The sequence below is a fragment of the Arachis ipaensis genome, chromosome B02 (assembly GCF_000816755.2).
Source record: "Arachis ipaensis cultivar K30076 chromosome B02, Araip1.1, whole genome shotgun sequence".
NCBI classification, from domain to species: Eukaryota; Viridiplantae; Streptophyta; class Magnoliopsida; order Fabales; family Fabaceae; genus Arachis; species Arachis ipaensis.
This window is the reverse complement of record NC_029786.2, coordinates 6,523,657-6,537,585: the sequence shown is the minus strand read 5'-3', so window position 1 is coordinate 6,537,585 and position 13,929 is coordinate 6,523,657.

Here is a 13,929-nt window from a genome sequence, read left to right as displayed (position 1 = left end):
CATTAATACTTACTTAAAAAAATAAATGAATTGACCATTTGACTAACTAATTTAATTAAAAGTTACTAAATTAGATATATACAAATACTAAAATAATATAGAGTTTTACTAGTTATAAAGCGTCGTATATAAACAAGAAGAATATAATTTATTTGCTTGAGAAGGTTGTCCACTTTATATGTATCTTTATAGTATTTGAAATATTAGTCATTAAATTTTCGACTTAGTAAATACCTTTATGTTTAACCAATATATATGTTAGAATATATTAGGATCAATTAGTTTTTATTATAATTATTTAGCATATCTAAATATTTATTATACGATATTATGTCTTTATTATTTTGATTCTCTTAATACCTATAAATGTGGAAAAATTTTAAGTGTACCGAAAACACTGGTATTCCAATTGTTTTAACCGTTAATTTTAATTAATATATTATATATATTTTTTATAATTCAAATCAACGATTAAAATAATTGGAACACTGATGTTCTCGATACACTTAAAACTCTTCCTATACTAAATTAAAAGTATTACTAGAGCGGGCTCTGAGAAAACCGTTGGGCTATGTTTCTGTTAGGTCGCTTTCTAAGGCTTGAATTACATAGCCCTCTACTAAAGGGTTAAGTAGGACACTAGCTAGCTAGATGCTACAACTTCAATTCAATTCCCTCTTTCATTTACTCGTCATGCATATATATGTTTAATACATAACCATAGGCATAGCCATAACCCATATGCATGTGTTGCTTTTTTGTTTCTCTCTTTTGTTGCTTTCCATCTCACTGCAAATAATATATTTTGTAAGACTCTAATTATGATCCACTCATCTGCCAAGCTGTATTGCCCTCACTATATATCATATGCCACTATCTCCCCCCTTTAATTAATTCTCATTTTGTACCTTTTCATTTAATTATTACTTTACATCATCAATACTCTTTACTCTTTATATACCAAGAGTATTACGTGTTTTAGATGTTCATTTTAATTATATTATAAATTTTATGATTGAGATTAACAATTGAAATTATTGAAATATTATTGGTATTTTAGAATATTTAAATTTTTTCTAATGTTATATTTTTTTTTTTTGGTCGGTGGATTGGACAACCCCCAATTCTAGGTACCCCAATGGATTGGCAACCCCCAATCCTAGGTACACATTACACACCCACACACTCCTCATATACTTACCAATTTTTTTCTTCTCGGTTGCAGCTGGTAGGACTCGAACCCGAGACCTTTGAGATGAGGAAAGGGCGGAATGCCGTGTGAGCTATGGCTCATTGGCAAAGATGTCGTTTATATGTACACTAGTAGTATGACCCGACACCTGTACCGGGCTTCATTTGCCCTTCGGCCCAATATAAAGGTTACACACCAAAATCAAGATCATATCCCACTAAAATAAATCAATTTGAGTTGGTTGAGTGGTCAATTCACTCATCTATTTAAATAAGTGTCAGAAATTTGAATATCGCTTTATAGCTATAGAATACTATAAACACTAGGGTTTCTGCTTTTATTTTTTGATTCTGTTTTTACTTTTATTTCCTGCTTCAGATTTTGATGCCTAAGACGACGATAATAATGACAGCAATGAGGATCATGGAGGAAACTATGAATATAATGAGGTGTTTGTGTTTTGATTCTGTTTTTGCGTTTGTTTCTGTTTTTGTTTTCTAGAATAAGAAGATGTATTATTGGTTTTCTAATTTTCATGTTTTTGCTTCTGTTTTTTCTTTATTATTCTGCGTTTGGTTCATTGCTTCTAATGAAAAAGAAGAGAATAGTATTTCGGTTTGAATGACGATTTTAAAATTATATTGAACCTTAGGAACGATTTTGTAAGAAAAAATAGTTAAAGACAAAAAAAATTAACACACACTAAATAGCTAAGAAGGTGTTAATTAGCTATACTCCTATGTATACAAAGGTATCTAGCTAGTGACAACTCATGTAATTATAAATATACACATGTAAACTTTTGAAGTACTTGAAAGTTATCTATCAAACATCATATATATGTGCCTAGCTATCTAACTTGACCGCTCCTTTAGTTTATGGTTTTGCTAAAGAAGATAACATTCAGAGATATAATGATCAAAAACTATTATGTCAGATAATGGTGGTCCAACAAAATGTGTATAATAATGTCATACACAGAATGTGACCCTAGAAATAAATTATTGCACTGTGGCATTTTATTTTTATTTTATTTTTTCAATTTTTATTTTCGGCCCAAAACGTGTGCCTTTGATTCAAGTTCATAACTAAATCGGTCATATGCGCAATTTGAAACATAACTATCTCAAAGGAAACATAAATATTTAATAATTAGCTTGAACCCAAAAATATAAAAGTAAAAACAAAAGCGTTTACACTAGCTGGCGGTTCATATATTTTGGAGTGAATACCCATCCGGTCCTGACAATTATCTCGAAAGGACAACGAGGTCCCCAAGAAAAAAAAACACCCAATCCGGTTCCTGATAATTTTTTTTTGGGACTGATTAGCCCCTGTACCAAAAAAAATAACATTAATTTTTTTTGGCACAGGGGCCTCGTTGTCCTTTCGAGGTAATTGTCAGGGGCCAGATTGGATTTTTTTTTTTGTCAGGGGCCGGATTGGGGTTTTTTTTTGTCAGGGGCCTCGTTGTCTTTCGAGGTAATTGTCAGGGGCTGATTTGAGTTTTTCTCTATATTTTTGGAGATATATGTAGATATTGATAGGGAGTTGAACCCATTTTGGCTCCTCAAATTTTCGACCGACCTCAATTTTGACCTCCCAAATTTATAGTTACCTAATTAACACTCTTAAACATTGAATTGTGCCTCACGCTTACCTCTGTAGCTATCTTCGTTAACGGAAATTTGATGTGGCACGTTAAGTTAACAGAGTGTGTATCCACATGACACCCAATTTGCTAGAATGGATGTGTAATGAGTGAATGACGTGGCAAAAGTCGAATGATCTCAATTTGCGATCCTCTTTTCCCAATATGTTCGAGATTTTACTGGAGAAATTGAATTCATTCAACTTTTGCCACATCATTCACTCATCACACATCCATTCTAGCAAGTTGGGTGCCACGTGGATACACATTATGTCAACTTAACGTGCCATATCAGATCTCTGTTAATGAAGATATCTACAGGGACAAACGTGGATCACAATCTAATATTTAGGAGGTGTTAATTGAGTAACTATAAATTTAGGGGTCGAAATTGAGGCCAATCGAAAATTTCAGGGACCAAAATAGATTTCAACTCTATTGATAGGCTAATCAAATAAAAAATTCAATTAAAATATATTATACGTGAATTGTTCAAAATTCAGACTAATAAATATTATTTTCTTCTAAATTTATTAATTTAGTAGAGGTAGCGATGATTTCATAATTTTTCGACTTAAATCTCAAAATAGTTTCTTATAATCGAGCCTTAATTAAACTCGTCTTTCAACTTAAAATTGCCATAAAATTATTCCTGAACTTAACAACAGTCATTCCTTGTAACATCCTACCATACAGAGCCTTACGCTTAAATCGTAAAACAGAGATGGCGAGATATTACAATCTCTAAAGAAAAGACTTATATAAATATAGTTGAAAAGAATTTTATAACTAGAAGCTTTGAAAAAAGAAGTTAAGCAAAAACGAAAAATAAAAAATTGTGTCACAATCGTACCAATAAATGTAAATATGAGAAACCAAAATCATACCTTGGCCGATTTCTCCCTAAGCTCGGAACACCTTAAAAACCTCTCTTTTCACAAGTTCTAAGCTTCCAAACATTAAGTATTTGTTTGGGCACCATTATTTTGATAAAAAAAGATCTTTTTTTAATGAAAAAAGATCTTTTTCTATTTTTTAGTATGTTTGGCAAATTTCTAGTAGTAAAAGCAAAAGTACTAGAAAAATAAAAAAAACATCTTTTTTGAGAAGCTGTAATTTACATCTTTTTATAAAAAATCTTTTTTCCTTAAAAAAAAGATGTTTTTCATGTAATAAATAAACAAAAAAGTACTTTTATATTGTTATACCCAAACATAATTGATAAATAAAAAGATCTTTTTATATGAGATACCCAAACATAAAATTACTTTTACTTTTCCATAAGATCTTTTAAAAAAAGATAACTCGAAAAAAATATCTTTTCTTAGAAGCTCACCCGAACAAGCTCTAATTCTCCAAGCCTAATTACCCGAATTTTGTTCCAAACCACCCAATTGAACTCCAAATCAACCAGAACACAATCTATTTCACACAATATAACTATAATCTTTATAGGGTTTACTAATTCAATGATTCACAAGAGTTCAATAGTTTTTTATCTTACCCACAGATTAGTTGGACAAAATTCAGTGATTATCCGCTGCTAGAGTTTACCCAAATCATCCAATTCTTCAATACCCAAACTCAAAAATCACAAAATTGAGGAGAGGAAGAAATGAGCGAGAAATGCAAATTTCTTACCACTTTATTTGGATAGAATTGAAGAGAATCCCGAGAAGAATACGTCGTTGCTGACAGCTCATCTGTAACACCCTACCACACAGAACTTTATACCTAGGATATAAAATAGAGGTGGCGAGGCACTACGACCTCTAAAAAAATACATTTATATAATATAGAAAAATGATTTATAGCTAGGAGCCTTTGAAGAAAGGGTAAAACAAAAATCGTAAAAATAAAAAGCGCAACGCTCAAGAAACGTGATTACTTGCGTGTGAAGACTCTAAGGTTCGAAAGTATAAATAAACAGAAAGAGGAAATAGAGGGCCAACAGTACAAAATAACAAGCTCCTAACTCAGCCTGCGAAGCTAAGGCTGGCTAGAGAATATATATATATATATATATATATATATCCCAAAATCCCAAAATACAAAGGTAAACCCTAATTCTTCATAAACCTCTAAGAGGTGCAAAATATAGTAGCTGTTCGGAGAGTTAAGTATATATATAAACATAAACTATACATTAAAAGAAAATCCAGAAACAGCTTTGCTTCAGAAGTCTAGACGCCTACCGAGGAGCCTCTCGACCTGCATCTGAAAAATAATAACACTGTATGGGGTGAGAACCGAAGGTTCTCAGCATGGTAAAGGTGCCACGCATGTAAGATATAAGGTCTTGGGAATGCCAGAGGCAATCCTAGAACGCCGACACTCATATTATAAAGTTTAAATTATTAAACAGAAACCATAAAAGGGGTAGGTGTCTTGGGAATTCTAAACTCAACCTAATCTTAACCTTAACTCTAAACCTGTCCACCTTTCCTCTGTTTCTCCATCTTTGGTGAGTTTGCAAAGACAGACAAACAGACAATTGCAAGAACATGTTGAAGACAAGTAGTGCAAGTAGCAAATATAGCAATTAACATAATATATTCAGTTAGGCAATCCCAAGTAATGCATAGCAAACAAACAAACAAAATGCACATGACGTATGCATGTCCTATAGCTGATGAGGCTCATCTGTCGGTTAACAAGCCAATCCGACAAGTCCGAAACCCTTGGACTGTCCCCCATCGCGCATCCCCATGAGTCTATGCATAGCTTTTATATATAACTTTACTCAATGGGGGTTACCATTCCCGAAAATTTATATGTGCTCGGTCATCCTTACGACGTAGGGTCAACAGAGTATCGAATCTCAACTTGGAACACGTGGTGGTGAGCCACGGTACTTTACCCAGGAAAAATCGTATCTTAGATAATCATTTCACATTCATTTATTAATATCTCATAATCATTCATTTTAGCTGTAAAATCACTTTATACCTCATATGTTTGCATATTTATACATAGTTTATCATAATCCAGAGCAAGTGGGGCGAAACCACAACCCTTGCGTCTACCCGGGGAGCCTCTATACTAACCAACCTGGAGCAAGTAGGGCGAGACCACAACCCTTGCGTCTTCCCAGGAGGTATGTTCTCATATGCCCAAGAGGAACAAATGAGGGGATCCTAACCTCCTACCATCTCGCTGGGGGCGATTTTTACAATACCAGGAGGAACAAAGAAGGGGATCCTCACCTTCCACCATCTCCTGGGGTTGCACTTTCAAGAAAGAGTACTCAGATGCAACATTTATTCCTTTCATTAGCCAGTTTCATAATTGATATAGTACATATTTATACATATATATAAGCACCCTACCTTCTCATACCTAAATCATCACTTTTAGCTTTTACTTCATTCCCAAGTTACTACCTATTCCTAGCTTCATCTTATTACTAGGCTTACTATTATATTTTATAACTAAAAGAATGAAAATAGAGGTTTAGAAGTTTGAAATTCCGTTTAAAAACACAAAATCTATTTTTTTTGCAGAAAACATAGGCCACGCGCACGCGTCGGCCGCGGGTACGTGTGGACGTGCAAGTTTGGCCCATGACGCATACGCATTGGCTCATTCGCGTACGCATGCATGGGAGGCAGTAGCCACCACATGCGAATGAGGGTTCCACGTACGCAAAAGTCTCATGTCACGCGTACGTGTGGACGTACGTTTTACAAAAAATTTTACTAAGTCTGAATCCTGCAGATTTACCATTTTAAACTCCAAACTTCTGACGCGCATAACTTTTTCGTCTTAAAATATTTTTCATCCGTTCTTCGAATGGCATAAACTTCACAGAACTAATTTTTATTTAAAATAAGTTTGAAATAGTTTGGGAGTCCGAAAACTGAGTTATGCCTCGCCGAAGTTTGGCCAAAAATCAAAATTTCACAAAACTTCAAAACCTCATTTTCATTAAAAGTTACTCCCAATTCAATACCAAACCTGCAAATCATTAACAAGCATCTCTTCCTCAACACCACAACAATCTTCATAATATACCATACCCCAAAACCAACATAACATAACCTTACTATTACCACAATGATCCTTCCAAGCCTACCATATCTCAACTCAACAAATTCATGCATCAATATCTCATATACATCAATAAATTCAATATGTTCTTATTCAATATACATGTTTACACATATCACCATCATTTCACCACTTATCATTCATTCTACACACACCAAAACCAGCACATGATTCTTATCAAGGTTACTAGGCATTAAACATACACATACGTTCCAACCTATCCTATGGTCACCTAGCCTAAGTTTTCACAGAACATTACATATTAAATACACGAAACCTAAACTATACCTTCGCCGATTTCCACGTATAACCCGAGACAACCTACTAATGCACCAAGCACAGCCCCAAGAGGTCCGGAATCACCAAGGCAACATCACCCAACCTCCACCAAGTCTCAAGTGTCCACAAATCAAGCTCAAATTCCTATACACATCAACCTAATTCACATATATGACACATTCATACTCAAAATTTAATACCTAATATACCCAACATACAAATTTAAAGAATTAACTGGAGTTCTAGAATTCTCACCTTACCAACAGGACATTGGGACAAAGCTTGGCAAGTCCACTAAGTTAATTTGATCCTAAACACTGAAATTATACAAAATCTCAACACCAAAGCCCAATAATTCGAAATTGGAAATCGAAAAATTGAGGAAGAAAACGTGACTTTCTTACCTAATTAGTGACTGAACTTTGTAGAGCTCGACGTTGAGGTTGCGTGGCCACAAACAGTGCGGCGATCGGAGCTCCGGATCAAAAGTTATTTGAATTTGAAGTTGAAGTGAGGGTTAGGTTTCCATGTAGCATTCTTCCTTTCCCCAAACCTGTTTTCAGTGTGTTTAGCGTTGTACTGGGGAAGAAGGGCGGTTCCTTTCTTTAATTAGTGATTGGGTTGGGCCCACGGTCTCAGTTTGGACTCGGTTCGACCCGTTCGGTCCAATCTTGGGCCAAATTTTTTGAAATTAGTGTCAAAATTCTTATTTTAATTCGCTCTATCCTAATTTACTATAAAATTCATATTTCTAATTTATTTTAATAAAAATTAATTTATTGGCTAATTAATCGTTAATTTTACGGGGTTTACATCGTCAATCGAAGTTTCGAATTGAAAGTTATGAGTAATTGAAAATTTTAGGGTAATTTCGCTCACGTTTGCCTTTCCGCTACAACCCCTTCAACGTGCTTCTAATGAGGCAATGGGGAAGAAAGGGCTGAGTTATGTTTACATAAGCGGGTTTTAGACCGGGTTTGGATTCGGTCTAACTGGTTTGGTTTGTTGGCTTAATTTTAAGCTAAAATTTTTAAAATTAGTGCCAAAACTCATATTTCTAATATTTCTACTCATCTAAATTATAAAATTTGATTTTTTATAATTTCTTTGAATAATAATTAATTTATTGGCTAATTATTTATTAATTTTGATGGGGTTTACATCCTACCCACTTAATTAAGAACTTTTACAAACGAGACTTTCTTTCCGCGTAATCGCTTAATACTAGTATTGTCAATTCGAACCGAAGTCACTTGAAGCGTCAGATCCTCTTTCAATTAAACTGATTCAGGTTCTAAAATGTGGCTAGCATTAAAAGTGTATTTTCGAAGCTGCAACACATGAAACACATCGTGCAAGTTTGAAAGATGTGGTGGTAGAGCTATCCGATACGCCACTGGCTCGATTCTCTTAAGGATCTGAAATGGACCGATATAACGAGGATTCAATTTCTTTACTTTGGTAGTGGTGATAGTGATGGTGGTGGGAACAACACCGAAAAGAATAAAAATGTCCAGATTGATGAAGGGCGAGACTGAGCTAGAAAATACAAGTTCAGCGTGACTTCTGTTCAATCATATCATTAATCCGTCGTCGAAAAATATTTCAGAGATGACCGTTGTTAAGTTTAGGGACAATTTTAAAGCAATTTTAAATTGAGAAACGAGTTTGAGGTTCGATTATAAATTCTGAAACTATTTTAAAATTTAACTCTAATTTTTTTTCGATATTTTCTTATGTTTTAGCAATATGTTATTAAGAGGTGTGTGATCTCCGAAATTTCTAGGGTTCATGTGGTTAGTGATAACATCTTGTGGAGCAAACGAGCAAGGATACATTCTTAGGTATCACAAATGAAACAAGAACCTTTGCCCAATAATAATAACACTTACTCTCGTTAACTATAATTTCTATCATAAAGCTTTCTAAAACATTTATATACGAGAGAACAACTAAAGTAGAACAAATAAACTTAGGAGTTTTTCTTATAACAACAATGCTAGTTAACTAACATTATAGTCAATATTTTTAGTCAATAATTATTGGATTGTTATCCAATAAAAAAATATTTTGAAATTATCCATTTATTTCTTTTTATTTTTTTTTTCTTTTCAATACCACAATTTCAATACTTACCATTAGTCGACCACCGTCGTCAATCGCCGGTCATTTTCTGTCACTTTAAATTCTAAATTCCAAATGCTAAATCCTGTATCCTAAATTCTAAATCATACATCCTAAATCATACATCCTAAATTCTAAATCCTAAATTCTAAAATCTTAAATTCTGAATTTGTATCCTAAACTAATTTTACCTTGTTTAACTTTCAAATGTTTTTTACTTGAGTTTTGAATATTTTTATTGTTTTTAGTTTTAGATATTTCTTTGGGTAAAGTATTAAATTGGTCTCCTATATTTGGCCGTAATCATGTTTTGATCTTTAAGATTTAAAGTGTCCTATTTGAATCCAAAAAAGTTTTATTTAGTTATACTATAGTCCCACCATGAGGTCAAAGTTAAATAATTAATGAAATATCCTACATGGCAGCAATACAAGAACAAGGTCGATAATCTGGAGAATAAGTATAAGCTCCAAAGTCACAAAATCAACTGTGGATGAATTAATACATTTAATTTATTTATCATTTTTCTTATCATTTAAATAAAATATTTTCTATAAAACTAAGAAAAATGATAAATAAATGTATAGATGCAATCACAGTTGATTTTGTGCCTCTAGAGCTTGTACTTATTCTCCAGATTATCGACCTTGTTATTGTACTGCTGTCATGTAGGATATTTTGTTAATTATTTAACTTTGACCTCACGGTGGGACTACATTGAAGTTAAATGAAACTTTTTTGAATTCAAATAGGACACTTTAAATCTTAAAGATCAAAATAGGATTACGCCCAAATGTAGGAGACCAATTTAGTACTTTAGCCTATTTCTTTTTAATATTTAATTTTAAGTGAGAATATACCATCATTATTAGAAAAATCACTTTTAACTTCTATTTATTTTACGTTTAGTATAAGTTAAATAAAATATATAATAGCGATTAAATTATCACTAAAAATTTGTCATTAAAAATAATCTTTATTATAGTGAATGTTAGTTGAAAGACGTTGGCTGTCAAAATTTTCTCTTTCTATAATAATGCATGAGATCTAAATTGTGGACTATATGTGATATGGTTGATGAATCTTTCATCATGTAAATTTAAATATAAAAATGGACAAAAAAGAAATTTCGCAAAGTTATTTTCCTCATCTTTTCAATGATCATGCTAATAAGTTCGACAGAACCACAAAGTGTATATCAAGGGCATCTTATTTCGTTAAAGGTGTAAGGTGAGATTAGAACGTAGGGTGTGGATGGGTCGGGTGAAATTGGGTTTGATGTGATTTAGATTCGATCTGAAATATATATCGGGCTTATTTATTAGACCCGAATTCGGTCTTAGACCCGATGAAATCTATACACTTTCGAGCCACGATTATACCGGGTAAAAACCGAACCGTTAACATTATTTTACCTTAATACCTTCTTATAAGTTAGCATGTGAAAATATCCAAATTTCCAAGACTTCAACCATTATTTGACATGGTAAAATTCACTTAGAAAAATATAATAAGAACCAACTATTTTCTGAAATTAAAGCATAACCATAATCAATAATAATATTGTCTAATAACACCAAATATTTAAATCAATACAAACACAATATTATACATCAGTCTAAAATCTTATGCATTTTAAACATAAAATATTAACTTATAGTCTTATAATAACTAATAACACAAAATATTAAGGTTTACAATACTTAAATTCCATATAAGAATAGCCATCATCCATCACTAATAACACAAAATATTAATTGTGTATGATGACTGGCCACCAGGCCGAGTTCAGGTGACCCGAGCTATAGCCCGGACCCGACCCGAAATAATGTCCGAGTCTATTTTTGAGATCCTTACCCGACCCTACTAAACTCAGTAAAATCACACCAAATTAGTCCCTAAAATATTTGAGACCAGACCAAATCTTCAAGTCGGACCGGACCATGCACACTCCTATTAGAACGGATTATCGGTTAAAGACTATAGTGCCGCTTTTTGCATAATGTCATGTATATTGAATTGATTCAGGGTATTGAATATTTATTTCCTTGTTTGAATTTGAATTGAACTAATTAAATTAATTTTAAAATTAACAAATAATTAAATACACTTAAAATTAAATTGATGACATTTTTTATTAATTAGTTCAGATAATAATTTTGAAGATGTGAAAATCAAATCAATTCGTAGACTCAAATTTTTTATTAATTAAACTAAAAAAATATAAATTAATATATATAATTTTTATTGGTTATTAACCTAATTCTAAACTCATTGTAGTTTTTTCCGTTTTTATCTACATCCATCGTATTTCTTTTTTAAAAAAGAATCCTAGCAAAACTTTCTCATCGTTATTCACTCTAATAAATCGGCGGCAGCTTTCTCATGACAGCTTCTTCTCCGTCAGCGTCTTTGTCAGCGTTATCTCTATCAACAGTATCGTTGTCTCTGTTAGTATTGTATTTTCTGACAACATCATCATCTCTGTCAGCGTCGTCTTCATCGCCGGCTCTTCTTCTGCTTCAAAAATCTTCTTCTACTTCAAAAATCTTCTTCTACTTCAATGCTTCAGCAATCTTTCTCATTTTCAATTTGTTTTCTTTCATTTTTTGTGAATCTGATTGTTAAATTTTGTTAGTCTATTAGTTTAGGGTTAATGTTCTCTTTTATTATTAGTAAATTCTTATGTGTCTGTTTGTGAATTTGTTGGTTAATTTTTGTAAATCTATTGGTTTAGAATTGATATTCTATAAATCTGAAGAAAAAAAATCTGAATATGAATATGATTTGTTTTGATATTGTTAAAATTGATCATATCTGTTTTTAAATTTTGCTGCTGAAATTTTTTTTCTTTTCTTCCAATTTTTAAAATTTAAGATTTAATCGGATACCCGACCACCTGAACCAATCCAATCTGAGATTAATCGGTTTAGATTGATTTGGACTTGTTTTCAAAAAATATTTTATCCGATTCAAACTGATTCGATGACAATTTAATTAGTTTGGTTCTAATTTATCCTCAAACTCAATCTAACCCGACCCCTGAACACTTCTACCACTTATTAACCTTCACAAAACTTTCCAATAGGGTTATTTTGACTAAAGCCTAAAGTGATTTATGAGATTTGTTCTTTGATATTAAAATGATTTTTGAAATTTTAATTATATAAAAAATGTCTCTCAAATTAGTTAATGTGATTTACAGTTAGTTTTTGGGCCATTTTTACTAATAGTTTGTTAATGTATTTTGATAACATGAATCATTAATAATAATACGTGAAATTCTAATGTAGTACTATGTATCACAATATTATTTACCTATCTATTAGTTTGATAGCACATGTCGTAACATAGTTCGTTCATATAGTATCTAACATATTGTCACTACAAGTGTACCACATTAATGTATAACTAACTTTGTATTAAATAACTCATTTTAATTCCAGTAATATGAACTAAATTAGTCCGTGTCATTCATATGGCACGGATGCACGTATAAATAGTAATGTGACACATAATATTACTATTTATATTAGCATATCTCGTGTCACTTGTCACTGATTAATCCGTTATTACATCATTATATGTGGTCAACTTATGATGTGACATTTATTACTAAATGTCCACGTTGTCAAACCATATCAGCAAGCCATTAATAATAAAGCGGGCAAAAAACTAATATGAATCACATTGGCCAATCTCAAAAACTTTTTTAGTGTAACGAAAATATATGAGATAATTTTTATTCATAAAACTAATTTTAGAGATCACTTTAATACTTTACTTGAGTTATTTTCAATATCAAAAATATCCTCAAATTTTCAAAAATTCTAAATTCTAAATTTTAAAAGTAAAAATTTTTAAACTCTGTTATAAAATGGTTAATTTTTCCAATCATTTAAGATCTTAATTATGCCATTTATGTCGCAAATAAATAAGTTGGTGTATATGTCATAAAATTACTTTTTTTTAAAAAATTAATAAATTAATAAAAAAATATATAAAGAGTTATATTTAATAAATTAATAATCTCCATTTATCAAACTAGGAATACCACAATAATATTTGAGACAATAAATTATAGAAAGCAAAATTTTATTATTCTCAAAATGATAAAATATCACTTTTAAATTGAGAGATATTACACTCAGCAGTACGAAATAATTTAAAACAAAATTTCATTTATTAATTTTGGAAGATATTATCCTTTCCAAATTATTGTGAAATGATTTTGAGACTTGGAAGCTTTGGACAAAGACATTAATTTTGACTCTTTCAAAAGTGAGGCAAGATATCAAATATGATCAGATATATACACCGGCCAAGATACGAGTAGGAAAAAGAAAAAGAAGAAAAGAAGGAAGAAAAGAGAAGAAAAAAAAGAAAAGAAAAGAAAGAAAAAAAAAAAAAGAAAAAAGAAGAAGAAGGGAAATAAAATTAAAAAGCTTTGCCGTGTGGAATAAATGGATAAAAATCACGTGGTACTCAAAAGAGTTTCAGATTTTTCAGATAATCCTTTTACATCTTCACTGGAATTATTCGCTTTATTTCTAATAACGAACTATCTACATCAAATATATATATAAAATAATTTCATTTGAAAATAATCTCACACGTATCTTTCACCAGATAT